Source organism: Sitophilus oryzae, unplaced genomic scaffold, assembly GCF_002938485.1.
Source record: "Sitophilus oryzae breed Bouriz unplaced genomic scaffold, Soryzae_2.0 scaffold_1521_pilon_pilon, whole genome shotgun sequence".
In the NCBI taxonomy this organism is placed as follows: domain Eukaryota; kingdom Metazoa; phylum Arthropoda; class Insecta; order Coleoptera; family Curculionidae; genus Sitophilus; species Sitophilus oryzae.
Genome location: NW_022146194.1, coordinates 736,955 through 764,693, shown reverse-complemented (window position 1 = coordinate 764,693; position 27,739 = coordinate 736,955). Strand labels below are relative to the sequence as shown.

Below are 27,739 nucleotides of genomic sequence, written 5' to 3'. Positions count from 1 at the left end.
CCTACATAAATTTTGATAGAAATATTTTCCAACTCAACCGACAACCGATTTTTTTTTGGTAAAATGGTCCTTATAGTATTTCCTACATTTTTTCTCTCGTGTAAAAAAAACGCCACAGCGCATACTTTTTGAGGAAAAAATATATTTTTCCGAAGGTGACTTCCAACAAATGATTTTTGCAATGGAGGCGAATAAAATCTATTATGCTCTAATAATCTAGTTCTTATAATAGCTATCAAAAATATGGAATTATATAATATGAATATGGAAAATATGGAACTGTTACTCGTAGCGATCTTTGCCAAGAGACCTTTTTTTACGGAGAAAACGTCATAAATGTATATTTTTTTACTCGGTCGTTTTATACAGGTACGGATGAAAAGTTATTACTCTTCAAACCAGTTAAAAATATGTAGGTGGCGCCCTATACAAGTAGGAGTCATATTGATATCAAAATCAAAATTTTCATGTCAAAAAACTCCCAGACACCAATTTTCATCCAAATAGTGACGTTACTTCAGAAATTATTTGGAAATAATCGAAATAAAAATAAAATTTCTACACCATGTATCTCCGAAACTAAGCATTTTATTTTATAGTATTACTGCAGAATATGCTGCCAAAGGTTTCGGAATACAGTTCGGACCGCTCTGTATAGTAAAAAATGGCTACTAACGTATTATAACAATTTATTATTTCCATTGATATGTCCGAGATATGGGTAAAATTTTCCAAAAATAACCACGTTTGACCCACCAGCTTCATTAATAGTTATGACGTATGCGTCGTAACGTGCAAATGGACCAACGAAATGGTATGGAAAAATAATTAATCACACGCTTCCACGTTATCCATTAGATATCACTTTGATAAATTGGGAAAAACGAAGTGAGATTAAACCTTTCTATTTTTCTTATATGCCCACCACGAAAATTGGAGGGTTACAAGATAAAAAATGTTAGTCCATGTGGTATTTTTAGATAGAGATTGACGTAAGAATTTCTGTAAAAGTTTGTACGATAGATTTTTCTATTTAAAAAAAAAATTAAGTAAAACTTCTTACTAACTGTTAGCTGTTAAATTGAAAAATTTGAAGGATACATATTTTTTATGAATGCTTTTTATAAACTTCAAAAAAAAATAGAGTTAATATAAAACCGTATACTATTCTAGCTTTATAATTTTACAATGTTTTTTTAATTTTTATTATAAAAAAAAAGATAATTTTATAACCCGGCCGGATAGTTGTGACCATTAAATCAAAATACTACTACATCTATATCTCTGACTACTATTAACTGCTACTAACCAACAGTTTATTGTTTTGTGTAGTCTGTGGTCAGTTTTTGTTTAAATGTTTTCTTCATTATTCATGTTAGGAATTTATTTTTAAATTAATGTTAATCGTTAGGCAACCAGTATTTCTTTTGCATAATCAAAATTGTCACTCTAAATTTTACATATCCAAATTGTCCCTCTAAATCGCTGTCTTTTTTAGACAGATGTCACTTGTCTAATCATTATTCAATTCATTATTCGAATTCTCAGAATGTTGTTAACAAAAGTTTCTTTTCAAAATAAATTTTTAATCAATCACAATTGTTTATCTCCATCATTTACCGGATTAATAATACGGAAATTACTGTTCAATTACAAACAACTCATTATTTATATTGTTTTACTGTAATTTTATTAAATTATATAAATATTCTTGTTGATTATTGGTTTGAAATAAATATGACAGTGTACTCCATTGAAAATGCGAGTTACTAACTCTAAATTCTAATTCTGAGCTTTAAAATGAGCTAGATACTTTACCTAGACCGTTATTCAGAAGCTACAAACCTATTGATAAAAATATGCATGAAATCATTTTTATAGTGATTTTCTTAGCCGCGTATGACACAGATCGTTACCCAGTGTTGCCACAAGTTTATTTTTCATCGAGGTAGATTATCACGAGATAGCGGCGTTAAATTGTTTTATAAAAGGGTAGATCTACCCCGAATGGGGTAGCTGTGGCAACACTGCCGCTATCACTTTTTCTCTCGCTAGCTCCCGCGTCACGGCCGTCTCGCGGGCGTCATTCAAGGCCATGTGTCACTGCAAAATTAACAGGAGAGCCAATATTTGAACAGTTTATTATTTACATGCAATTTCTTATGATTACAACTACGATGCACCACCCGGTATATTAGAAGAATTTAGAATAAGTGGGAGGGGGGTTAATCACTGAGACCTTACAGATCTATTGTGTCCCCCTTTCTTGAGTTATAAGCATACAGTCCCAGGGCTTTGACAAATGCCAGTATCTGGGACGGTTTAATAGAGGGTAGTTCTCCATCTCCAATATCAGTCGTACCAAAGGTCATGGCACGAATGGTTGTCGTCTCGGCGCACTCAGTGATGAGGTGTACTGGTGTGTCCCCATTAGTAACAATTCTAATCATTGTCGCATTGGTATATCTACCAATGAGAATGTGCAGTGGTGTTGCTCCATAAGTAATCATAGGTCTTACTATCATGGTATACATCCAGCGCAAAATGTTAGGGGAGTTGCCCCATCTATTTCCGGCCAGTCTTCTGCATATCATGAGAGCGTTTGTGGCTGTGCTGGTAGTGGTCTTAATATGCCTGTTCCACAGGAGTTTACTGTCCAGAGTTATTCCCAGATATTTAACTTCCTGTGATGGCAGTATTTCCTTTCCATCTAGTTGGATTCTTTTCAAGTTTTTCAGACTTTGCTTTCTGGTGAATGGCACTATCGCGATTTTGTCTGAGTTGATACTCAGCCCGACAGTCCTGCACCATCTCTCAGTGATATGGAGTCCTCTTTGGATAATATCACACAGGGTGCCTTCATGTTTCCCCCGAGCGATCATGACTATGTCATCTGCATACCTAATGCAGTGTATTCCCGCTAACCCGGTATATGATTAGTATGCTTAAAATATTGAGTTTTTATATTCTCTAGATATAAAATAGTTGTTAAAGTTTTCGTTGTATGAATATCTTTGTGTCTCGTACCACCTGTTTCACTTAGTTGCATCATAATTAAACTAGACTCTCTATGACTCTCTATCGGTGGCTGGCGGATCGATGTATTATTAAAATTGAAAACGCATCAGCTTTGTGGCGTAGAAAACGAGATTACGCTGTCAAAATTGAAATATGCACGCCTCACCTAGAACAATAACTAAGTATTTTGCTATGGGAGAATATTAGATGCGGTTTGGGTCGTAATATAGGTGAAGAAATTTGCATTTTGAAAAGTATTACAGTTTGAACTTAAGTATAGTCTGTTAAGACAGAGAATCTATATATCGATTTTGACAGATAATATCCAAAGAAATGACGTGAGGCACTACTACTACTGCCACTACTCGCTGACGAGTTTTCGACACGCATCAGAAGATGGCCACGCAAGGCGTTTTCTTTCATGAGCTTGTCTGTGACTGAAAAGCCCGATACGTGATGTTATCTGCCTACCGCACTCCGACATTCAAAAATCTCATTACTTTGTTGCCTCTTTACTTTTTGGTTGTCGCTGTTAACTTCTTCCCACTCATTCTGCATGTTAATCCCCTTTAAGTTTTCAGTTTCAGTTGTCCACCCGGCCTCCTCTTACCGTCTACAAGCTCACCGTAAAGCAGAGATTTTGGTATGCGGTTTTCTTGCATTCTGCATACGTGACAGCCCATCTTAAGCGGGATTTTGTGACCATGACTTCAATACTCTTGCAGTTAGCTTTTTCAAGGACAGATACGTTTGGGACATGATGGAACCACCGGACTCTTAAGAGTTGTTTAAGGTGTCTCCGTTGCAACTTGTTTAATGCGTTCATGTGTCGGCGGTACGGCACCCAGGTTTCGCTCCCATACCTATAACATGGTGGGGATTGCTCGGTACACTGCAAGTTTCGTTCTTATACTCAAGTCATGATTGTAGAAAACGTTGGCTTTTAATTTCCAGAATGCTCTTGAGGCGTTGCTAATCCGTATAATTTAATAAAATTACTGTAAATCACTATAAATAATAAATTATTTGTAATTGAGCTGTAATTTCTGTATTATTAATCCGGTAAACGATGGAGATAAACAATTGTGATTGATTACAGGGTTTATTTTAATATGAAACCTTTGTTAACAAAGGTTTCATATTAAAATAAACCCTTATGTTGTTAACAAAGGTTTCATATTAAAATAAACCCTTATGTTGTTAACAACATTCTGACAATTCGAATAATTAATTGAATAACGAGTGCGATTTAAAAACGATTTAAAAACTCTATAAATTTGTATTTTACATAGGAATGCGACTTCATATACGGCGACTAAGGGCTATGAGTGTTCTCCCAGCGTCTCTTTCTCGAGAAAAATAATTTCTAAGCTTAGCAATGAGCTCTTGTTCATTTTGGTTAAATTTTTAAGGCATTTTGCAATAAAATAGCATTTTGCAACACAAATCACGACAATAATCACGTTTTTGACCGTAGATGCCATTAAAGATTGTCAGTCATTTATTAGTGTGAAAATTCCGAATACAAAAACTCATTTTCCAAGAGTGTTTACGATTACTAAGGGACCAATAGATGGTATCAACTTCTTACATGTATATCGTAAGTACGCAAAACTTCGACCACTCAATGTGACACATCAGCGATTTTTCTTGACGTATCAAAAAAATCAATGCTGTACCCTGCAAGTTGGAATCAATACAATTGGGAGTATGCCAAAAAAGATAGCGGAATTTCTTGGACTCTCCAACGCCATTGAATACACTGGTCATAGTTTCCGGTGCAGCTCGGCAACAATGCTGGCAGATTCAGGAGCGGACATATCAGTTTTAAAGCGACATGGAGGTTGGCGATCAAGCTCGGTTGCTGAAGGTTATATTGAAAAGTCAATTGAACAGAAAACCGAAATAGCAAAAAGAATCATGGGGCAGAAAGATACGCCAAATAAGGAATTAAAAGCAGTTGACGTAGAAACAGAAGCTACCAGCATTGCCAGTATTTACAAGAGATTTACTTATTCTGACTCCTACAACTTGCATTTCTCTTAGAGACGAAAAGTTGGATGCCTCTTGTATTCACTTTAATAATTTAAATAATTGTAGATACCTTTAAGATTTATAATAAATAAATATTTTCATTGTTTCTAACGTTTCATTTTTTACTTTTAGGCACTAGTGCCTAAACAAGTGTCACTTTTAGATACTAGTGCCTACAAGAATTTCATTTCGAATCTCAAATAAATATCAAAAACTGTCAATTTCGAAACGCTTTCACAAAAATACCGTATAATCGAAAAAAAATGGCGTCCAGTTGGCTTGGAAATGACGATCGATGACATTTTCCATATAATTTTACATATAAAATGACAGCGATCTTCATTTCATAGCCATCGCTGACGCCATTTTTACTCGATCATACGGTATTTTAATTTCGTTTTACAGCAACATCCAATTTTAATTTTGACATATTATGGTCATTTCTGGAATGGAAAATACATCCAATACATGACATATGATATTATATTATGACAAAGAAGAACATCATTAATTTTAACTATATAGACTTTTAGATTTTTATGCAAATAAAATCGCGTACCGATACACAAATAAGCCGTGTGGCGTGAAATTAAAATTCGTTATAAATAAATGCGATTTTAAAAATAAACATATGCCCCTTTTAAGTAAATAACACCGCAGCAACCAAAAAAAAAACGGTATTAAATCCTCCATTCTATATTGTTGTGGACCGAACACAGAGATTAATTTGAAAAATATGTCGGTCCTTCCATTTGCATATTTATGAAAATCGGTTTTAGGTGTATGCCGCGTAATAACGGTGAACAATAATTCGGTTGCTGTCTAGGTGTAATACACGTCGTAAATTGGGAGAAAATCCGTTTTCCTTGTTAGATTTTTTTCGATAAATTTATACAAAGTAATATCGAAAAAAAACGGCGTCACAGTGGTCTTCTATGTTTTTTTGGGGTCCCTCTACCTCAAAAGGAAAAAACGGAACCCTTATAGAATCACTTTGGATGTATTCCGTTGCAAAACCAGGCGAACCAGACCGGTAAACTACGGTAAAGAGCGGTTCCTGAAAAATATCGGTTTGATACGGAACGGTTTGGTAAAATACCGGAAACGTCAAATGTTGACGTTTTCTAAATTTCAATACCTCTATTATAAAATTTATCTTTTATGCATTTTTAATATGTACCTATTCTCAGCTTTTACGCTTGCTTCTTCTTTTCAATAGACTTGAATATTGAAAAGTACTTTATTAATAAACTGTTAAACTCGTTAAACAGCTCGAGTGAAGATTTGCAGGTCCAATATTAAAACAGATCAATAATAAATAAACAAATCTAATCAATATTTATATTTTTATAGCTTACAAAACATTCATGATTACTTGTTTTGTTTTTCATGTTTTCTTTAAATATTCCTGACTTTAACTTCCTGAAACAATGGCTGCATGATAAGTTTAAATGGTCCTAAAACGTACTTCTATTTAGTTAATGAAATTTATTTACCTTTACTGCCTACCTCCATTGCTTTTGGATGTAAATACAAAATATTATTACAAATTTTAGAAATTAAATGAGAATTTAACTCGAACTTCAAATATTTGCTTGATTTCTGTCACATAATAAATGACATTGATTGACAAACAAAACCAGAAAAAACAGCCTACTCGCGCTGGTTAGTTTGGAGACAGTTATAACCGAGTTTATCAGGAACCGTGTTCTGTATTAAGAAAACTTTCAGGAAACCGATAGAAACGGAACATAAAACCATAACCAAGGTACGTAACGGAATACACCCTTTGTTCTCCGTCCGGTAATTTTCATTCGATCCAAAAAAATGCCTTATGTTGGATTAACAGATGTACAGGGAGGAAGAATTATTGCTCTCATTGAACAAGGAATGCCCCAAAGAGACGTAGCAGAGATAGTAGGCATTACCCAAGGTGTTGTATCGAAAACATATACATACTACAAGGTACTTGAAATTAGGAACACACAAGAACAGGTCCAGACAAGGTCGTCAAAGAATCACAACTGAACAACAAGACCGCCTTGTGTGCCAAATTACTAGAAGGAATCCCGATGTTTCTCCATCCAGAGCTACAAAGACAACTTCTGGCAGCTACAGGTGTGAACGTTTTAGTTGAAACCATAAGAAAATGGCTTTGTCCTCGAGGGTTGTACAGCAGGAGAGAGTTACGGATCCCACAGTTATCTCGGCAAAATAAAATTGTCCGGCTAAATTGATGCCTTCAACATCAAAACTGGACAACTGAGAATTGGCAAAATGTTCTTTTTTTGGATGAGACCAGAATTGGCCTAGGATCAGATGACCATCGAATTCAGGTTCTTAGAGCTCCAGGAAGACGAGAGAGACTCCAGGCTGCCAAATCTGTACCAAGATATAAACGAGGAACTGTAATGTTCTGGAGAGCAAAAACTTCATTGTTACCATTTCAACAAACTTTAACGGGTCGGAGGTATGTCGATTTAATGCTAGATAGAATCGTTAGTCTTTGGAGAGCTGCAATTGGGGATAATTTTAACTTCATGCGCGTTAGTGCACCCCCCATACCAGCAGAGTGACTAGAGAATGTCTTGAAACGGAAGGTGTCATGGTTTTGGACTTGCCTGCGTGTTTACCAGATCTAAACCCTATCGAACACTTGTGAGACCAGTTCAAAAGAAGGGTTAGAACTCGTCGAAACAATCCAGGAAGTCTCGCACAGCTTATTGATGCAGTATTAGCAGAATGGGAAAACATACCCTAAGACAACGTTGATAATTTAATAAGAAGCATGCCAGCGCGCATAGAAGCTTGCATAAGGGCTAGAGGTGGCAACAAGGATTATTAAAATTATCAATTTTCTTTTTGTTTTTGCTTTTTGACCATTAAAAATTTAAATCTCATTTCGTTTCAGAAACCAAAATAATACTATTGTGTTTATTTTGGGAACTAATTTTTTTTATTTTAATCCATGGATTATCTTTCATTAAAAGTCATTGGTAAGGGCTGAGTTTTATTCATAAACAGAAAATGTTCATACGTCTCAAAAATTATGAAAAATAATAGATGATTCCATATAAGTTTTGTTGCGTGTATACTTAGGCCTATAGTCCGAAAGAAGCTATGAAAAAATAAAATTTCTAAGTTAATTTAAAAAAAGATCAAAAAACCCATATGTCGACACTCTCAAGGGAATCAAAATTTATAGGGTATTTTCCGTTGATCTCTGATTACGAAAAAATGTTAGTATATTCTTTAAAACCAAATATCTCCAAAAAAAATAAAGCTATTGAGATTAACCAAAAAACAAACTATAGAGGAAAGATGCATCTAGATGATAAAATAATTTTTAAATTCCTTGATTTGTTCACTTATTCCACATGATGTTTCAAACTTTCACCAAAATATCAACATTTTGTTTTCCCTCGTATAATCAACAGATGGAAACTTTCATTTTTAATTTAGAAAGAGGCACTAAAAAGTCAAACAATTTAGCTATAATTTGCTTAAAAAATCATCAAAATCAGCCCGCTAGAACAAAATATATTAAACTTTAAAATACATCAAAATTTTAAGATGCCCCTTTTTCGTGTACGAGGTGAGTGTAGTTACAACAAAAAAATATAACCGTTTTTTTTTAAATCTTTGCAAATAATTACAAAATTTACTTCCAACTCCCACAGAATCAAACTCACTTAACTTGAATTTCAAAGTATATCCTCCTCATTCATTAAAATTAAATCATGCTATTAGATAATTACAACCACTCATTTTCGTTCGTATTTCACTCTAGTTAAAACGTTCGAAGGAAAATTCAGTTTAAAATTAAAAATTCTGGATTTTTTTTTATGGAAAGACACTTTTAACTTAATTGTTTTTACATTATAATTTAATAAAATAAAGTAGTTGGTTTAAGTTGTTGGTTTAAAACACCTTTTGTTGTTTTATGTTACGTATATCCAAACAGAAAATAAAATAACAATCGATAACTAATTCATAATGTAATACATGCTTTGAAACTATATCTGGTCTAGTATATTTATAAATCTGTTATATACAGGATGAGATACAAGTTTTGTATTACGAGTTTTTTGTTTAAGTAAATAGTGTTATGATAATTTAAGCTTGAAAATGTTTACTAGCAGACCTTGCAGTCGAACATTGTTCTTTTTAGAGTCTCTTTTAGTGCGAAGTGGTACAAGATAGCTTAATAGCCGTAAAAAACTCATCGCAATTCTATCAGAATATTTTGAACGGGAAATGGAAGTAATGGCCCTTTAACCCAGAACGGCCGGTCGACTTTAATAAACTTCTCCCGTACCGCCTCTTCTAGTGCCCCCTCTCTTAATTCATAAGTTCTTTTCTAAAACTTGTTAAAAAAAATCTAAAATGGATAGGTTAGGTGATCGAGGAGGCCCATGTAATTAGTCCACCTCTTCCTATTCCTGAGTTTGCATAGTTATGATATATGTAAATAATTTTTAACATTTTTTTCATTATAAGGGGGAGTGCCCTAATGAAAGTCATGTTGGAACCACTCTATTGATGTGCGAGTATCTAAAAATCGTAAGGAGCGTTCACCGGTCAACATATCGTCGAAAATGTATGACCAAGAAAAGTTGAACCAATAATCCTACACGCTTTTCTTTATTTGAAAAATTCATATTTACAATTTTTGTTTATTTTAATTTATAAAGTTTGGATGTGACAGTTTCACGTTACTGAAAGCAACGACGCGACGATTGAACTTGTTCCCATGGCTAACTAAGTGAAATTGTTTAAAAATGATAAGAATTGGCTATAACTCAGTAATTTTTTGAAAGAAACATATTATAGCTTATATCGCTAAAAAGCTTAAAAACTGGCGCTTTTTATGAAGTCATGGCCAACTATGGTTTCCATTTAAAAAAAAACATATGTTTGAGTCATACCGTGCTGGCAACTGTTACTTTTGGGTCGGCATTTACATGTGTGGAAGTAAATCGCATAGGGATCTTATTAAGTCGGAGTGAGAGAAATGCGACAGACAGACGCGACGCGCGACGGTGTGCTGTTGCGGCGTTGCCGATACGCCTTTCCCTATCAAGTAAAGTAAAATCACTATCGCAAACCGCTTGTTTTTAAATTTTTTTTTTCAAGAGATAACTAGATAAAATCATTAGACATGTTTCTGAGCATCTGAAATGGAATTATAAGGATATCGTTAGGGTCTCATTTTTTTATAACGAGAAAACGTCAGTAATCACGATAATTTAAAAACTCAACTTTTTAACACATAACAGGCCATAACTCAAGAACCACTTTAGATATTGAAACTCTTTTTTATTTTCAAGATCGGATATTTTACAAGATGTTTACATAAGAAAAATTCGATGAGGTTGTTTTTTCCATTCAAAAATTGTAAACAATCCATCCATTTACTTTTAGAGCATAGCAATTTTCAGCAATCGTGTAATTTTTTTTATTGATAAAGATTTTCACATACTGTCTACAAAGAAAATACCGCAGAAATATTAACAAAGTTCTTGAAAAAACTACAATCTATTATTTCTAATAGATTTCGAGATATCCATTTTTGAATTCAGAGTTCTAATAGCGCGACCACTATCGAACACCCACTCAGTTCCACTTATTTTTACCAAAAATGCAAGTGTTTCTAGCTTGCACTTAAAAAAATTCAAGCTATAAGGAAAATTACAACGACTCGTTAATAAATAAACAAATCAAGTATCACGAGACGTAATTAAATCGTGAAGCTAAACGCATGACGTACACCTTTCACTAGAACTTTAAGTACTGACAGAGGTATTGATTGGGTCGACCGGTCAACTGCGACAAATCTGCTATATCCCCTTCCACGTCTCTTAGCGATGTGCACAGTTTCTCGGTTTATTTCATACGTTTGGTAACGTGTTTACTGTCCTCTCTTTGTTCAGTACATTATAAACGCATTGTACTCTTCTTACATACGGAAATCTCGACCCAAGACTAACCTTTGCCAGCCAGATAAAATCGGAGAAGACAAACTCATTAAGGATGTGATTATCTACAACTTTTATCTGAAAACTTTTTGTATAAAATTTATAATGGAATTAGGGACAATTTTTAAAATAGCCAAAATTTGTTTTTTTCGAAATATCTACTAAGCCATGAACTTTTTAAAAAATCTGAAAGACGCATATTTATGGCTCCACAAAACCGCAATTCTTTCCCCATTTAACCGACACTCTATCTCCAGTAGTTTCCGAGATACCCATAGAGAACATCGTAGGAAACTCTGTATAATTTTAATTAAAATAATGATTATATTTGGGAAAACTTAAATTTTCTGGTAAATTGTACGTTTTTTCTTAATTCTTTTTTTTTTTCGTTTGCAACAGAAAAAAAGGGGGAAAAAGAAATAAAAACAGTATTTCCTGTGAGCTATTATTTTTTCCTTTCTTTTGATTTTGCTACGGAATCGATTGGAGAGGAGTGTTTTGACATCTCAAGAACAATTTATAAGCCCCATATTTGCTTGAAAGGCGAAGGTAAATACTCGGCGAAAGGTATAAAGAAAGCAATTATAATTCTGTAAGAACACAAGGTCTTTATATTTTAGTGAAAAATATATTATATTGATGCGTGGGAGTATCTATGAAAAGTTGAAGCTAAATCAAATATTATATCTGCTAATTATAATTTAGTGTTTTAATGATACATTTATTAAGGACAGGTGAAAGATAAAGAAATAACTCTTTACAAGATTTTTTTAACGTTATGCATAATAGTATAAATTATGATGATATTATGAAAAAAAAAAAACTTCAAGTGTGCTTTCTTTTAAAAATATTTTTCACAAACAGGGATTTCGGATTTAACCGGAAGTGACTATTTTAAACAGAACTTTTTATACCGGGTGTTTTTTAAGGTGTAAACATCACTATTCTTTAAGCGAAAATGTCAAAAGTTGGCATATGATATGTCATTCAATTTAGAATGTCATTTTCCGTCAAATAAAGTAAAAAATAAAGAGAGTACATTTTAAATATCAAAAATTATAATGTGATTCGGTTAGTTATAGTCACTTCCTGTAAAACAGGAAGTGACTGTAACTAACCGAATACATTTATTAATCCTGATTAATGTCATATACCGTGCTGGCAACTGTTACTTTTGGGTCGGCATTTACATGTGTGGAAGTAAATCGCATAGGGATCTTATTAAGTCGGAGTGAGAGAAATGCGACGGTGTGCTATTGCGTCGTTGCCGGTACGCCTTTCCCTATCAAGTAAAGTAAAATCATGATCGCAAACCGCTTATTTTTAAAAGACTTTTTTTTCAAGAGATAACTAGATAAAATCATTAGACATGTTTCTGAGCATCTGAAATGGAATTATAAGGATATTGTTAGGGTCTCATTTTTTTATAACGAGAAAACGTCAGTAATCGCGATAATTTAAAAATTCAAGTTTTTAACACATAACAGGCCATAACTCAAGAACCACTTTAGATACTGAAACTTTTTTTTTATTTTCAAGATCGGATATTTTACAATAGTTTACATAAGAAAAATTCGATATCGGTTGTTTTTTCCATTCAAAAATTGTAAACAATCCATCCATTTACTTTTAGAGCACAGCAATTTTCAGCAATCGTGTAATTTTTTTATTGATAAAGATTTTCACATACTGTTTACAAAGAAAATATAGCAGAAATATTAACAAAGTTCTTGGAAAAACTACAATCTATTATTTCTAATAGATTTCGAGATATCGATTTTTGAAGAGTTCTAATAGCGCGACCACTATCGAACACCCATTCAATTCCACTTATTTTTACCAAAAATGCAAGCGCTTTCTACCTTGCACTTAAAAAAAATTCAAGAAGTTGAACGCTTGACGTACACCTTCCCTAGAACTTTAAGTACTGACAGAGGTATTGATTGGGTCGACCGGTCAACTGCGACAATTCTGCTATATCCCCTTCCACGTCTCTTAGCGATGTGTTTCTCGGTTTATTTCATACGTTTGGCAACATGTTTACTGTCCTCTCTTTGTTCAGTACGTTATAAACGCATTGTACTCTTCTTACATACGAAAATCTCGACCCAAGACTAACCTTTGCCAGCCCTTAGTACTAACATACCGAATCTCGTTTTTTTATCTGAAAAAAAAAGTTATAGGGTTGCCCCACTTTTAAAAGACACCTGGTATGTCCCAAAATCAGAATATTTCAAACCCTCTAATCTTGTAGGATATCGTAAGGCATAGAAGGATAAAAAGAAGACCTAAAATCGTCAAACCTGTCAATACGACTGGCACGTGTGTCCTGGGAAAACAACAACAAAAATATCAACCCTTATAAAAGTTCTTCTGGTGTTGTATTCACTCTGCTGTACGTACGCCTAAATTCTATGAATAAATTTTCACATTTCGGTTTGACAGAGTATGTTTCTCGTGTTTGATACTATTTTTATATATCTAATAATAATTATACAGGGTGTACCTACATGACATGCCAATATTTGAAAGGATGATTCTTGGAGAAATTTCATATAAATGTATGACCTAAAATATATTTTGAGACAAGAGGGTTGTAAAATTTTCTTTTTAGATAATGAAACAAAATATGTTTTATTTTACCAATTATATTATTTCCATTCTCTTTGATGAAAAATTTAGTAGATTCTAATAAAATTAATGACTCGCCCGTTTTAAAATTAACAAAAGTAACGAGTAAAATGTCAAAGAAAACGAAGAACAGTCAGACACATTTTCTTTTAATGAATAAACAATTTGTTAGTCTTTATTATTTCTTTGAGGCGCCTTGTACCGGCCCCTTCGCTCTTCTTTTTCGATGGAAAATAAAGCAAAAGAAAATATAAAGTGTAAGTAATTTTACTGGGTTTTTCTTTCAAGAGCCATCGAAAACGATCTAGAAGTGTTTGTTGGTATGAAATTATAGGGTTATAAAAGTAGGAGTTTTGTAGGAATTTTAGATTTAGCTGTAGGTACTCTTATTTTTTTATATTAAAGAAATTGTTGTCTTAATGATGATACATTGATGCAAAAAAACGCAACGGAGAAATTATTGGTCAAATTTTAAAATGTTATATTTTTGGTATTTTCAGCCATATTTTCATGAATTTTTAGCAAACTGTATACAGAGTGTCATTGAAATGGCGTAAAAAAATCAGGGGGTGATAGTACTCCTAAAAATATTAAAAAAAGTCCCTATAGGGCGGAAAATGCATATTAAGGGAGTTAGGGGCACTGAAAGGGTGAATTTAAAAACGGTTGTTTTGAAATTGTAGGCTTAAAAAACGAGATAAAATTTCGAAAAAAAATCCTCTGCCATAAATTTTGACCCTAAATCAAATGGTGATACTGAAAAATTATTTGGAAAAGCGGAAACGATAGTTTTTGCAAGGGTAGGGGGTTATTTCGTGAATAAATTTTTTGAGGTTATTTTTTTTGTAACGTGGGTTCATTTTTTAAAGACTACATACTTTTTAAGGTACTCTTGTTGTACATCGCCCAGAGCGATGGTTTTCGAGAAAATTGAAGGCAAAGAGTTTGCTCTGATGGGTTGCTAACTCGTTAATGAACATAAACTTATGAAAGTTATGGCGGTTCAAAAGTAACCAACTAGTTATTAAATAATTAATTGGGAAATCAAAATTTCATGATTTTTAAAACATCTTATTGCTTTAAAAACGAAATAAATCAATTACCAAAATTCCTTTTTAAAATAATGCATTCCTTAATTCATTCATAGTAAATGTTTAAAGTGACCACCATTCATTTCAATGCAGAGATCTGCTCCAAGATCTGCGTACCCTGTGGAATATCCTTGGTGTTGTCCAAATTTGATTGGAACAGTCAATAATGCGTTGCCCTAGTTGCTCTTCAGTATTAATCGGCACTGAGTATACCAAAGCTTTCATGTGGACCCAGAAGTAGAAATCTATGGGATTATTTCGTTTTTGAAAGCAATAAGATGTTTTAAAAATCATAAAATTTTGATTTTTCAATTAATTATTTGACAACTACTTGGTTACTTTTGAACCGCCATAATTTTCATAAGTTTATGTTGATTAACCAGTTAGCAACCCATCAGAGCAAACTCTTTCCCTTCAATTTTCTCGAAAACCATCGCTCTTGGCGATGTGCAACAAGAGTATCTTTTTTGTAGGAAAAAGTATGTAGTTTTCAAAAAATGAATCCACGTTGCAAAAAAAATAACCTCAAAAAAGTTATTTACGAAATAACCCCCTTCCCTTGCAAAAACTACCCTTTCCGCTTTTCCAAATAATTTTTCACTATCACCATTTGATTTAGGGTCAAAATTTATGGCAAAGCATTTTTTTTCGAAATTTTATCTCGTTTTTTAAGCCAACAATTTCAAAACAACCGTTTTTTAAATTCACCCTTTCAGTGCCCCTAACTCCCTTAATATGCATTTTCCGCCCTATACTTATATTTATATACTTATAGAACTTTTTTTACTATTTTTAGGAGTACTATCACCCCCAATTTTTTTACACTATTTCAATGACACCCTGTATACAGCTTGCTAAAAAAATCATGAAAATGGGGCTAAAAATAACAAAAATATAACGCTTTAAATTTGACCAAAAATTTCTTCTTTGCGTTTTGCTTTTGCATTGAGTGTACTAATTATTTATCTCTGTATAATATAATAATAATACCTATAAAGGACAAAATCTCAGGTTATTTCGGTCTGTTTTCATTCCATGACACTCAAAAACAGACAAACAGACCGAAATAACCTGAGATTTTGTCCTTTATACTAAAAAGTACGGTCGAGAAACAATCCTTAAATTAATATAATAATGTTATATTTTACCTATAGTTTTAATTTTTTTTTAAATAAAATTTTACTCATTCCAAACACGTTTACTAGTTAATACTCCAAAATCATCCTATACCTATGCATACAGGGTGTTCATTAATGATATGCTAATATTTAAGAGGGTAATTCTTGAACTTATTTTAAACAAAAAACTTATAAACATATATATGAATATCCTTAACATCTTAACTTTTGAGATACAGGGTGGTAAAATTTTCTAAAAAAAAGTTTTTCATAATAACTCTGTTATTGTGAAATTTTTATACTCGTCTATTATGCTTTAAAATTATTTTAATTTTTTAAGTAAAAACTATGCGTCTGACGGAAAAAATCAAGAGTAGAAAATTGTTTAGAAATGAATGAATATTTTGAAAATAATTTTTATTCTAAGAGAAGTCAGTGGCGTACCATTTTTTCCTTCAAAAATGTTCAATGCAAAACACATATGAACGCCACAGGTTGAAATAGATAAAATTCTTTGTAGATCAAAATAGGCATATTTTTAGAAATTTTCACCACCTTGTATCTCAAAAGTTAAGTCGTTTAGGACACATATTCATATGAGGTTTTTTTCTTGGAATAGGTCCAGGAATCACCCCCTTAAATATTAGCATGTCATTAAGGAACACTCTGTATTTTAAGCATCATTAGAAAAAATCTTGCATCTTTATCAGAAACCGAGTGCATTAAAATGCGCATTTTTTAAAAAAATTGAACTTTTTCCACTCTTTCGTGATTGATATAAAAAAATTAAAAAAACAGTAAAAATACTTAATTCCTCCACTTACCTTTCCTTTTTCTCTATCGCTTCTTATCGGCCCAAACACCCAACTCGGAGGACGTGTCGCGGCTGGTTCGCGAGAGCCGACACTCAACAGGTTAGAGTGGCTTCGAAAGGGAGGCGAGAGCGCGCGTTAAAGGGGGACGCGCTGGTGTGTTGTTGCGGGCGCAAAGGGCACGGCGTCGTGTGGCGAAAAGTCGCCGCTCCAGCGCCTTTTAAAGGGCGCCGGATTTTCGGCATGACACGCGCGATCTAAACCTACACACGATCGCCGGTCCGGTGCGGTGGTATGGACCAATGAACAGGTAATTTTGGGTTTGAGACTAAAGCTAAGTGATGGTTTATTAACATAATGGGTATCTAGAATACCAGCCAAAAAAAAACAGGTGTACAGTGAAGCTTCTAGGGGTTGGTGCATCGTCGTTGGAAATATAGGAAATCCCATGCAAATTTTGAACTATACAGACAATTATATCCAACATCGCATCACTATTTTACCTACCACTCCATTAACTGGACCAGAACCGTTCTGTTTTCCAAACGGGAACCAACTGAAAGCGGAACTGAAGAATCTGGAAGACTCCAACCGTAACTTGGAATGGGTGTCCTCCAACACTCTAGGAAACTCGAAAAAGTTCCTCAGAACTTACGACCGAGAAAAATCAAAGGTTTTCATTGATTTAAGTAAAAACAATCTTCGGATTGTCACGGGGTTTCTAACAGGACACTGTCTCCTCAACGAACATCTCAGTAGGCTGAAGCTGAGAAACAACGGCGAATGCAGATTCTGTGGGGAAAATGGGGAGACACCAGAACACCTTATCACTGAGTGCGCCGAGACAACGACCATTCGTGCCATAAACTTTGGTACGGCTGATGTCGAGGATGGAGCGCTGGCCTCTGTGAAGCCGTCTCAGATACTGGCTTTTTTTAAAGCCTTGAGACTGTATGACGAGTTATAACTCGTTATAACTCAAGAAAGGGGAACACACAATAGATCTGTAAGGTCGCGGTGATTAACTCCCCTCCTTAACATTCTACATCACTATTTTAGCATTCCGGCCAATCATAGTTCCAATTATCCCAAAGGACATTCCAGCCTCGCGTAGGCCCATTTTTTCAACTTATTATTATTTATAAAAAAATTATGAAACAAACTCATATTAGAACTAATATGCATAATATTCGAAAGTATGATACTCTTATGTCTTTTTAAAGTTTTTATTTCAATAAATAATTAAAATATGCTCTTTTTATAAACGTAAGTTAGGTACTACACTACTTCAGCATAAAAAATATACATAAACCCTGTTTATACTTGTTAAAACTGAGGTCTATTAGCCTCAAAATGAAACAATAAACCACCCTAGTTAATAACTTTTATTATTACGTCATACAACTTGTATGTTAAATAGAGACGAGTACGGTCGTACTGCTGTTCTCGTACTGCCTCGAAGTTGGCGCCATAGCGACCAAACCAAACCAAACCAAACCTCTCTCTGCAGTGTGTAGCTCGTAGCTTCGTAGCCTCCTGATCCGCGCATACGCGGAGCAGTTACTTTGGCTCTGGATCATTTCGGTCTTCCTGATATCGACGGATATCTAACATACTTATTACATTTCTTGTATTTTGTTACACCCCATACCGGGTATGCCTCAAAAGTGGCTCATCCCTATAACTTTTTTATTTTTTTAGATAACAAATCGTTATATGGTATTTTACGTATGTAGATTTTTGGTATGACGTAAATTAGGATTGATTGACGTATTCAATTGTTTTTGGTCACTTCCTGTTTTACGGGAAATGACTACAACTTTTGATTTTTAAATAGCATCCTCGGTATTTTGTTACTTTATTCGATAGAAAATGACACTTTAAATAGAATGACATATCATATGTCAACTTCAGACACTTTTGCTTAAAAATGGTATATATTACATTTCAATCTAGAGTGCCATGGCCGTATTAAAAACACAAATTTTTAATCAAGGAGCTTTGGAAAAATCGATTTGATTGTCTAATATTTTTCGTGTCTTGGTCCTGGCCGGTTAAAAGATGTGCAAATCGCATTTTTAATCACATTTCAATTTTTTCAAATTAAACCAGGGTGGCTTATTAGCATATTTAGAAAAAAACCTTTTTTACGAATAATTTGGTACCACATATTTGGTATTATGAGTCAAATTGTCGTTATGAACCGGATGTTACAAATTCAAATAAATCATATGCGAAAATGTCAGAAGTTGACATATGATATCCATGACATATATCATTCTATTCAGAGTATCATTTTCTATCGAATTAAGTAAAAAATACCGAGGGTGCCATTTAAAAATCAAACATTGTAGTAATTTTCGCTGAAACGGGAAGTGACAGAAAAGAATAGAATATGATCAATCAATCCTAATTTATGTTATATACTAACATACCAAATTTGGTATTTTTATCCAAAAAAAATAAAAAAATTATAAAGGTGAGCTACTTCGAGACGCACCCAGTATAGGTACTAATAGATTGATCTATTTTTATTTTTACCTCTAATATTTCCAATAGTTCCTCATCGATATCACATCGATAAAAAATGATAAAAACAATAAAAGTTTCAATAATAAAAAGTAGAGACTAGAACTGCAATTTGATTTATAGAGGATAAAATTAATAATTTTCTATCAATAAATCTTTAGGTAGGAAGAGAAAAATACAATATTATAGTTTGCTACATACAGATATACATTATCTACGTTTATATTAGAACCAAGAATGCCTCTAGTCTGTTACATATTATGTAGTTACTATTTCACTTGATATTATCTGAAAACAAAATGCCTAAAAGGGATAATGCGAATTACATGCTTGAACAGAACATTTATTTGAAGGGTCTAGTAGAAGACCCTCTTTTGATTCTATTATGTTCCTCTGTGTTAAGTTTAACCCATATACTGTCGGCATTATTTTCATAAAAAAAATATGATAATTAGACCTGTTCTACTAACTGCTGATGAATTGTTCCATCACACAGAATTTTTGCCTTACTTTGATAAAATGATAGGTTCACCCAGTAAAGTAGAAATTTTTCACAAAACAATTGTAATGACGTAGATATGTAATTTTCAATTTCTTATGTTATTGTGAATTATATATTTAACTAGAGTGTACCAGCGACTTCGTTCGCGTCGAATTAATCATTTGTAATGGTGATGATAAAGCATAGCAAGAATTTCCATTAACATACAAACTGGATAAAATTTTCTCAAATTTATGCCAGCATGAGAAAAAACAATATGGCGATATTATTATATAACTTGATAATATTTGAGGGGCAGTTTCATCTCGTTGGAATTTGACTTTCTAAAAATCCGTTTGCCAAAAATAAGCTTTTTACGTCAAGCAGTTTAAGCAGAATCGTGGTTAAGAAATAACCTAACTTTTTGGAACACCCTGTATGATTTTTTTTAAAAATTTCAAAACATGAAAAAAAACAAAATAAATTATGCATGTCCAAGCGTTTTCCCGAAAGACTAACCGTTTTTTAAATAACAAATATTGTGATATTTGAGGGGCGTTTTTACACTCTTGGAATTTAAGATTCGAGAAACCCCTCCTTATCGAACCTCTACACCCCACAGTCAATCCGTTTGCCAAAAATCAGCTTTAAACGTCAAGCAGTTTAAGCAGAATCGTGATTACTCAGTGGTCATATTTTATGAAAAACCCTGTATACATTTTTTAAAAATCTTAAAATATATGTAAAACAACAAAATAAAATATATGTGTTTAAGCGTTTTTCCGAAAAACTCACCGGTTTTTAAATAAAAAATATTCTAATATTTGAGGGGTGGTTTCACCCCCTTAGGATTTGAGTTTCGAAAAATCTCTTCTTATCGAACCTCTACACCCTAAAGTCAATCCGTTTTCCAAAAATCAGCTTTTTACGTCAAGCGCTTTAAGCAGGATCGTGATTAATCAATGACCAGATTTTTCGAAACACCCTGTATACATTTTTAAAAAATCTTAAAATATGTAAAAAAACAAAATAAAATATACGTGTTTAAGCGTTTTTTCGGAAACTTGACGGTTTTTTAAATAAAAAATATTGTAATATTTGAGGGGTGGTTTCACCCTCTTGGAACTGGAATTTCGAAAAATCCCTTCTTATCGAACCTCTACACCCTAGAATCAACCTGTATGCCAAAATTGAGCTTCTTACGTTGAGTGGTTTGAGCAGGATCGTGATTAATCAGTATGTCAGTGATTTTATATATTAGTATAGATTTGGGAAAAATCAAAATAAAAATGAAACTTCTACACCCTGTATCGCCGAAACTAAGAATTTTAGGACATACATTTATAGGAACTTTTTAACTTATTATATTCCGGAAACTTCTGCAGAATATGCTGCCGAAGTTTCCGGAATACAGTTTGGATCACCTTGTAGATATATTTTTTTATTGTGAAAATAATTAAAAAAAATATTTGTAGCTATAAAAAAGCGTGTATTATTTTACAACAGCAAACCTTCATATTTGCACATTTCCATAAACTCTAATACACATACACATACAACACGCGTATTGAAATAGGACATTTTTTATAATTCTCCTCCATTTTAATCGGTTCTATTTTTCATGTTCTCCCCGACTCGGCACGTCGTAAAAACAGTCATTACGGTCCAGAAGAATGCACCTCGGACATGTAAACTTTTTGTCATATCCACTGAATACGTTTTCCTTAATGGAATAATAATGGAGGTTTGCAAATGGTGCTTCCAGTCTAATATAGAATAACGGTCTCTATTTTAACGATTGAATCCGCACAAAATCATTTACGTCCTGTGTCCTTTTCGTGTTTTCTTTTTTTCCTATTATTTTGAAATACTCTTATTTAAAAAATGTCTATACCTATGTGGCGGATGGATCTCTCCAAAAAAATCCTATATGGGTATTTCTCCACTGCAAGAAAATCGACAAAATAAAATAATTATTTTTTGTAAACACTGCTGGCGTTAATCCAAAGGAGACTACTTGACAGCAGTTTGGTTTACTGATAAACACATTTGCCTAAAGAACAAAAAAATTCTTAACGTTTCTGAAAGTTTATCTCTTCGGAAGCAAAAAAATACAAATAATAAAGAAATAACTATTTAAAATATTTAAATACAACTATTCGAAATCACTTTAGTTTTTTTTTAAACAGATACGTCTACAAAAACCGTTGATGTTCTGTTAAAACGACATTATATCAAGTTAAACTTCAAAATTAACAATTACTACCTGATAACAATTACTTAATAAGGTAAAAGCAAAAAGGTTCAAACTTTCTATATGATTATTTTTAATTTTTACGTATGTTAAATTTATTTATGTTATGTTCTTTAAAATCAAAGAAGCGATTGCTATACATTACTAACATTACAGATGCATGAGCAATACATTTATTTTTATTAGATTGTATTAAAAAAGCCTCTTTTATTTTTCTTTTTGAGGCTATCGCTTCTTTCATTATAATTTTGGCGTTGTTAAAATCTATTCTGTGCCCTGTGTTCCATGAATGCTGACAAATCTTAGATTTTTGAAAGTCACCCTTTCTTAATTAATAATACACTTATTTAATTCTTAAGAACAATATCCATCAACTGAGTAAGTGAGTTAACTAGAAGAAATATTTTTAGTAAACAGAGCAACAACAATGACCCTGATGTACCGTTTAAAAAATTTGAGATTTTTTAATTTTGAGTAGTTGAAATTCACAAATATATTTTGATCACCCTGTAGCATCTAACTAAAATATCTTTACATATATGTATGTTTTTCTTCATTTCTTTAAAACTCTCCTACCAAATTTTAGTAGTCCAAATTCAGAAACAATCTAACATTTGTTTAAACAAATGTAAATATTGCAAAAACTATTAATTTTAGGCATATATTAATATTTTAGCAGATGATTGTCTGAAGACTAATCTGTCTTAATCATCTTTATTTTTTTAATTAAATTTATTTTATTAATTTAATCTTAGCAGATGATTAAGACTAATCTATCTTAATCGTCTGCTGATGATATTAACATGGTTAGAGAAACGCGCGTCCAGTGTAAAAGTAAAAGTTTTTTGGTGTATTGTGGTGATTTAGTGTTTTATTTTGCTTTTTACCGAAATTATCAATTCCTGTCGTCATTGACATAAATTAAACATGTTGACTAAATAATTATTAGACTGAAATCATAAATTTGAAATGTTTTTGTGCCAAAAGTTCAACAGAAACTGAATTTCTCATGTCAAAAAAAACCTCCCAGACACCTTGCATCCAAATATTGACGTTACCTCAGGAATTATTTGGAAAAAATCGAAATAAATATGAAACTTTTACACCCTGTATCTCCGAAACTAAGCATTTTAGAATATACATTTATACGAGGGTTTTTACTTATTTTTATCTGCAGAATATGCTGCCGAAGTTTCCGGAATACAGTTCGGACCATCCTGTATAAAAAAGTTATAGAATATTTGACACAGAATCTAAAAACCTACAACGCAAATGAGATAATAGACTTTACTCACCCTGTACAACAAAATCGTTGACTCACCCTGTACAACACAATCGACATTATTAATTTATTTTCCATTAAATTTATTATATAACGCAAAACAATTACGGCACAGGGCCGGGCACTAAGTTAAATTGATGTGACAAAAGGCCGTTTATAATGCAGTTTGCGCCAAACTGCGAAGCCTTAAGCCGTAATTAAAGTGAACAGAAGCTCCTCAGAGGAGTACTCGAAAGCCGTACTGGATGTATGTCAATTAGTAGGGGCAGCGGGGTCAACGAGGACGCATAAGTACAATGCGATGTCGGCACAAATGTCAATTAGTTATCAAAACATATAAATTAGTTCAAGTCTTTGAATAAAAAAATTAAAGAAGGAATAATACATCTTCTAAATAATTCCAAAATTATATGAGTTAATATTAGGTATTTCGTCTCTGGAAATTAATTTAAAATAACATTAAGGCTTGAAGATATTAATGTTGACGTAACGTAAATTTTTATATGCATACCAATTACCTCGGTGTCGTTAAAATAAATTATTTTCTTGTCTCCCGGCTAAAAAAAGTCCTTCCATTGGTTTACATCGTCCTTGTCGGTCTACCTTTATCACCGTATTTTTTTCATTTGATTAGATCCTATGTGACACTTTTGTTAAAGTAACTTTTTTGAGGTGATTTTTTTCCTGGAACGTCGTATAGTTCAGTAAAAATATTTTTTTAGGTGTAATAAATAATTTTATACGCGTAAAATACAAAATTAATAAACAATATGATTCGCTTCCACAAAATTTGTATTAAAGTATCAATATTTTCGATAAACACGCGGATTTCTAAGCCGTAGGCTGTCCTTACCACTTTTTGTCTCGCTAGCTTGTGTGTCACGGCCTTGAATTTTTACTTTCAGAGCGCGTAAAGAAGTCACTTCGAAAATGTTTTCATAGAAACTTTTGATTTTAATTCTTAAAAAAGAGGTCTTTATTTGATATAGTCGGCATTTTACAGTCTCGAATATAATTTTTATCATATTTTTGTAAATATTCTATATAATATTCATTAGTGGTTCTGGAACTACTGGACAGAAAATACATTCAAGTAAATAACACTACACAGAAAATAGTAGAAGAATACATATATTTGGGACAACTAATACACAGCTCGGGATCTCTACTACCAGAAATCAACAGAAGAATTAAGTTAGCATGGAGTACTTATGGAAGAAACTCAATCATAATCAAATCTAGAATGCCACTTTATCTAAAGAAGAAATCATTCGATCAATGTGTACTACCAGTCATGACCTATGCATGCGAAACCTGGACACTTAAATCGGACATTATAAGGAAACTGCAGGTCGCACAACGCTCAATGGAACGAAATATGCTGGGAATAACCAATAGAAACCGTAAAAGAATAGAGTGGATACGACAAAAGACGGCAATAGAAGTCATCCACAGCGTCAAATCCCTCAAGTGGCATGGGCAGGCTACCTGGCAAGAAGAAGGGACAACAGATGGACCAGAAAAATTACAGCACGATCCCACGAGGAATTAAGAGACCTAGAAGAAGATCGAACCTGAGATGGGACCATGATATTAGGAAATTAGCAGGGATAACTTGGGCCCGCATAGCCAACAATAGTCAACAATGAGCCCAACTAAAAAGAGAGTATTTTCTTAAAATATAAAAAATCTTTCATAAAAAACACCATGTATATTTACATTTTAAAAAACAATATTTTGAAACAAGAATCAGAGTCTCTAAATAAGTGCATTTACATAAAACAGTCGATTATTTAAATTTGCTTGTTAGTTCAAAGTCTTTCTGTATCTAGCAATATAGGAATTTGCTACTGCTCTAGGGATCGATCGTTCCATTCCAATCTGTGTGTATCCTAATATAAGTTTATCTGGATATCTGCGTATCCGTCCGCCTTTTTTCTGGGAGATTTTCGATAAATCGCTTAGCGGACAATGCAATAAAGAGACAGTCACGTATTCACCGAGATATTTATTTTAACCGGGCACGAAGTCGATTTTAAATCGTTGAAATTCTTGGCTAAAACGAGAATTTATAAATTATATGAGGTCTCCATTAAAACGACAACATTGTATAGAGACCTCTAACATTTTAGACGTCGAAATAATAGTATATTGTTTTATTAGGAGTAAAAATTGGTCAAGTTCGAGTCGGACTCGCGCACGAAGGATTTCGTACAATTCATTATCTATACAACATTAGATACTATATTATTGTCGATTCATCGATTTATCGATTTATCGATCAGCGTCCAGATCAAAGTTGGCTATTACCATTTATATTTATTTTATTATTAGATTTATCGATTTATCGATTTATTGATTTATTGATTTATTGATTTATTGATTTATTGATTTATTGATTTATTGATTTATTGATTTATTGATTTATTGATTTATTGATTTATTGATTTATTGATTTATTGATTTATTGATTTATTGATTTATTGATTTATTGATTTATTGATTTATTGATTCATTGATTCATTGATTCATTGATTCATTGATTCATTGATTCATTGATTCATTGATTCATTGATTCATTGATTCATTGATTCATTGATTCATTGATTCATTGATTCATTGATTCATTGATTCATTGATTCATTGATTCATTGATTCATTGATTCATTGATTCATTGATTCATTGATTCATTGATTCATTGATTCATTGATTCATTGATTCATTGATTCATTGATTCATTGATTCATTGATTCATTGATTCATTGATTCATTGATTCATTGATTCATTGATTCATTGATTCATTGATTCATTGATTCATTGATTCATTGATTCATTGATTCATTGATTCATTGATTCATTGATTCATTGATTCATTGATTCATTGATTCATTGATTCATTGATTCATTGATTCATTGATTCATTGATTCATTGATTCATTGATTCATTGATTCATTGATTCATTGATTCATTGATTCATTGATTCATTGATTTATTGATTTATTGATTCATTGATTTATTGATTTATTGATTTATTGATTTATTGATTTATTGATTTATTGATTTATTGATTTATTGATTTATTGATTATATTTTTATTGAAAAATAAACCTGTTGAGTAGATAGATATTTGACTGATATATATGATAAATTTGGGAACTTTTTTTTTTAAATTAATTATAAATCTTTCTTAGAATAAATGATGACAAAACAGTTTCTGTTGAACTTTTGGTCCAAAAACATTTCAAATTTATTTATTTTTTATATACGATCGAAAAAAAACGTCGTCATAGACGACTAGGAATTAATAATCAATGATAGTTTTGCCGAGGCGTCTAGAGATTGACCTCGCCAAAAATAATAATCGATTGTCATTCCCCAGCTGTCCTTGCGCCGTACTTATTTTGATTTCGATAATATGTAATAATTCTAAATGCACGAAACATTGGGATACCATGTTTAGAGAGTTTATTATAAATGGAGACGATGTAACACCCTGTAAATTACTTGTTACCGTACACCATATAATTTATTAATTTTTCCAGTAGACACGTTATATATTCTATCAATCGATTATGCATATAATAATGGAAAAAAACATACATTTAATCTGTGCGTTACCTACACACATAAGCGCGTTTATTAATTCGTAATTAGAATTCGTTCAAAGCCATAATTAAAATATGTCGCCGCTAGCTCTAATCGTTGCCGATAATTTGTTCGTTGGCCGCGGAAAATTACTTTTTAAACAAATACGTTTCACGTTAAAAAACAACCCCTGCTTCAATTAATTCCACCCATTAAATATTTTAATAATGTCTTGGCATTATCAGCGGTAATGATGCGTTGAAAAAACACCTTCTCTATAGTTTTATAAGCGATTAAGTTTTTAACTCAAACTGACCAGGTATAATCGGGACTTAATGATATGTAAATAACTTAATTTGTTTTACATATTGTTATGAAAACATCGTTGAAATTAATTAAAAAATTGAATGTTTCATGTAAAAATGCCTTCTATAAGATTGGAGTATAGGCAACTAAATATACAGCAACTTATGATGTTCGACCATACATACTAAATAGATGTTCTAAAAACGTTCTATTTTTAACGCGACTGGAAGTCAACATGTTTATATACTCTAATTCTTAAATCACATTACAATTACAGACTAACTTGACTAACTTAAGTTTAGTCTGTGATAAGTGATAACCATAAAATTTATCATAATAAATGTCTTTGTAGTGGTAATGTGTCAAGCAAAGACAAATTAATACCTATAACATTCCACGTTTTGGCCGATTAGATTTTTAGCGCCTACTAGATTTTAACGCTTCAAAAAACAATTCTTTTGTGACAAAAATGTAGCAAATACTGCAAGACAAGACTGCAAGAACTCTTTTACAAAAAAAATTGAACGTCTGTGATGTTACAAAACATTACTAATAGAATTTACGTAAAGTACAGGTCATTTTTACTCTTTTGCGTAAGCAGTATGTTAAAAAACAGA

General features: G+C 32.5%; 1 protein-coding gene across 2 annotated transcripts in view; it reads right to left on the bottom strand.

Annotated features, from left to right (window-relative positions):
- The window catches only part of LOC115878750, a 67,512-nt gene extending 50,649 nt beyond the window's left edge, over nucleotides 1-16,863 (bottom strand). For both annotated transcript variants that reach the window (XM_030895337.1, XM_030895339.1), the window contains exon 1: nucleotides 16,695-16,863. The gene's annotated coding sequence lies outside the window, so the exon portion shown is untranslated. The remainder of the gene's footprint in view (nucleotides 1-16,694) is intronic.
- Between the last annotated feature and the right edge of the window lie 10,876 nt (nucleotides 16,864-27,739).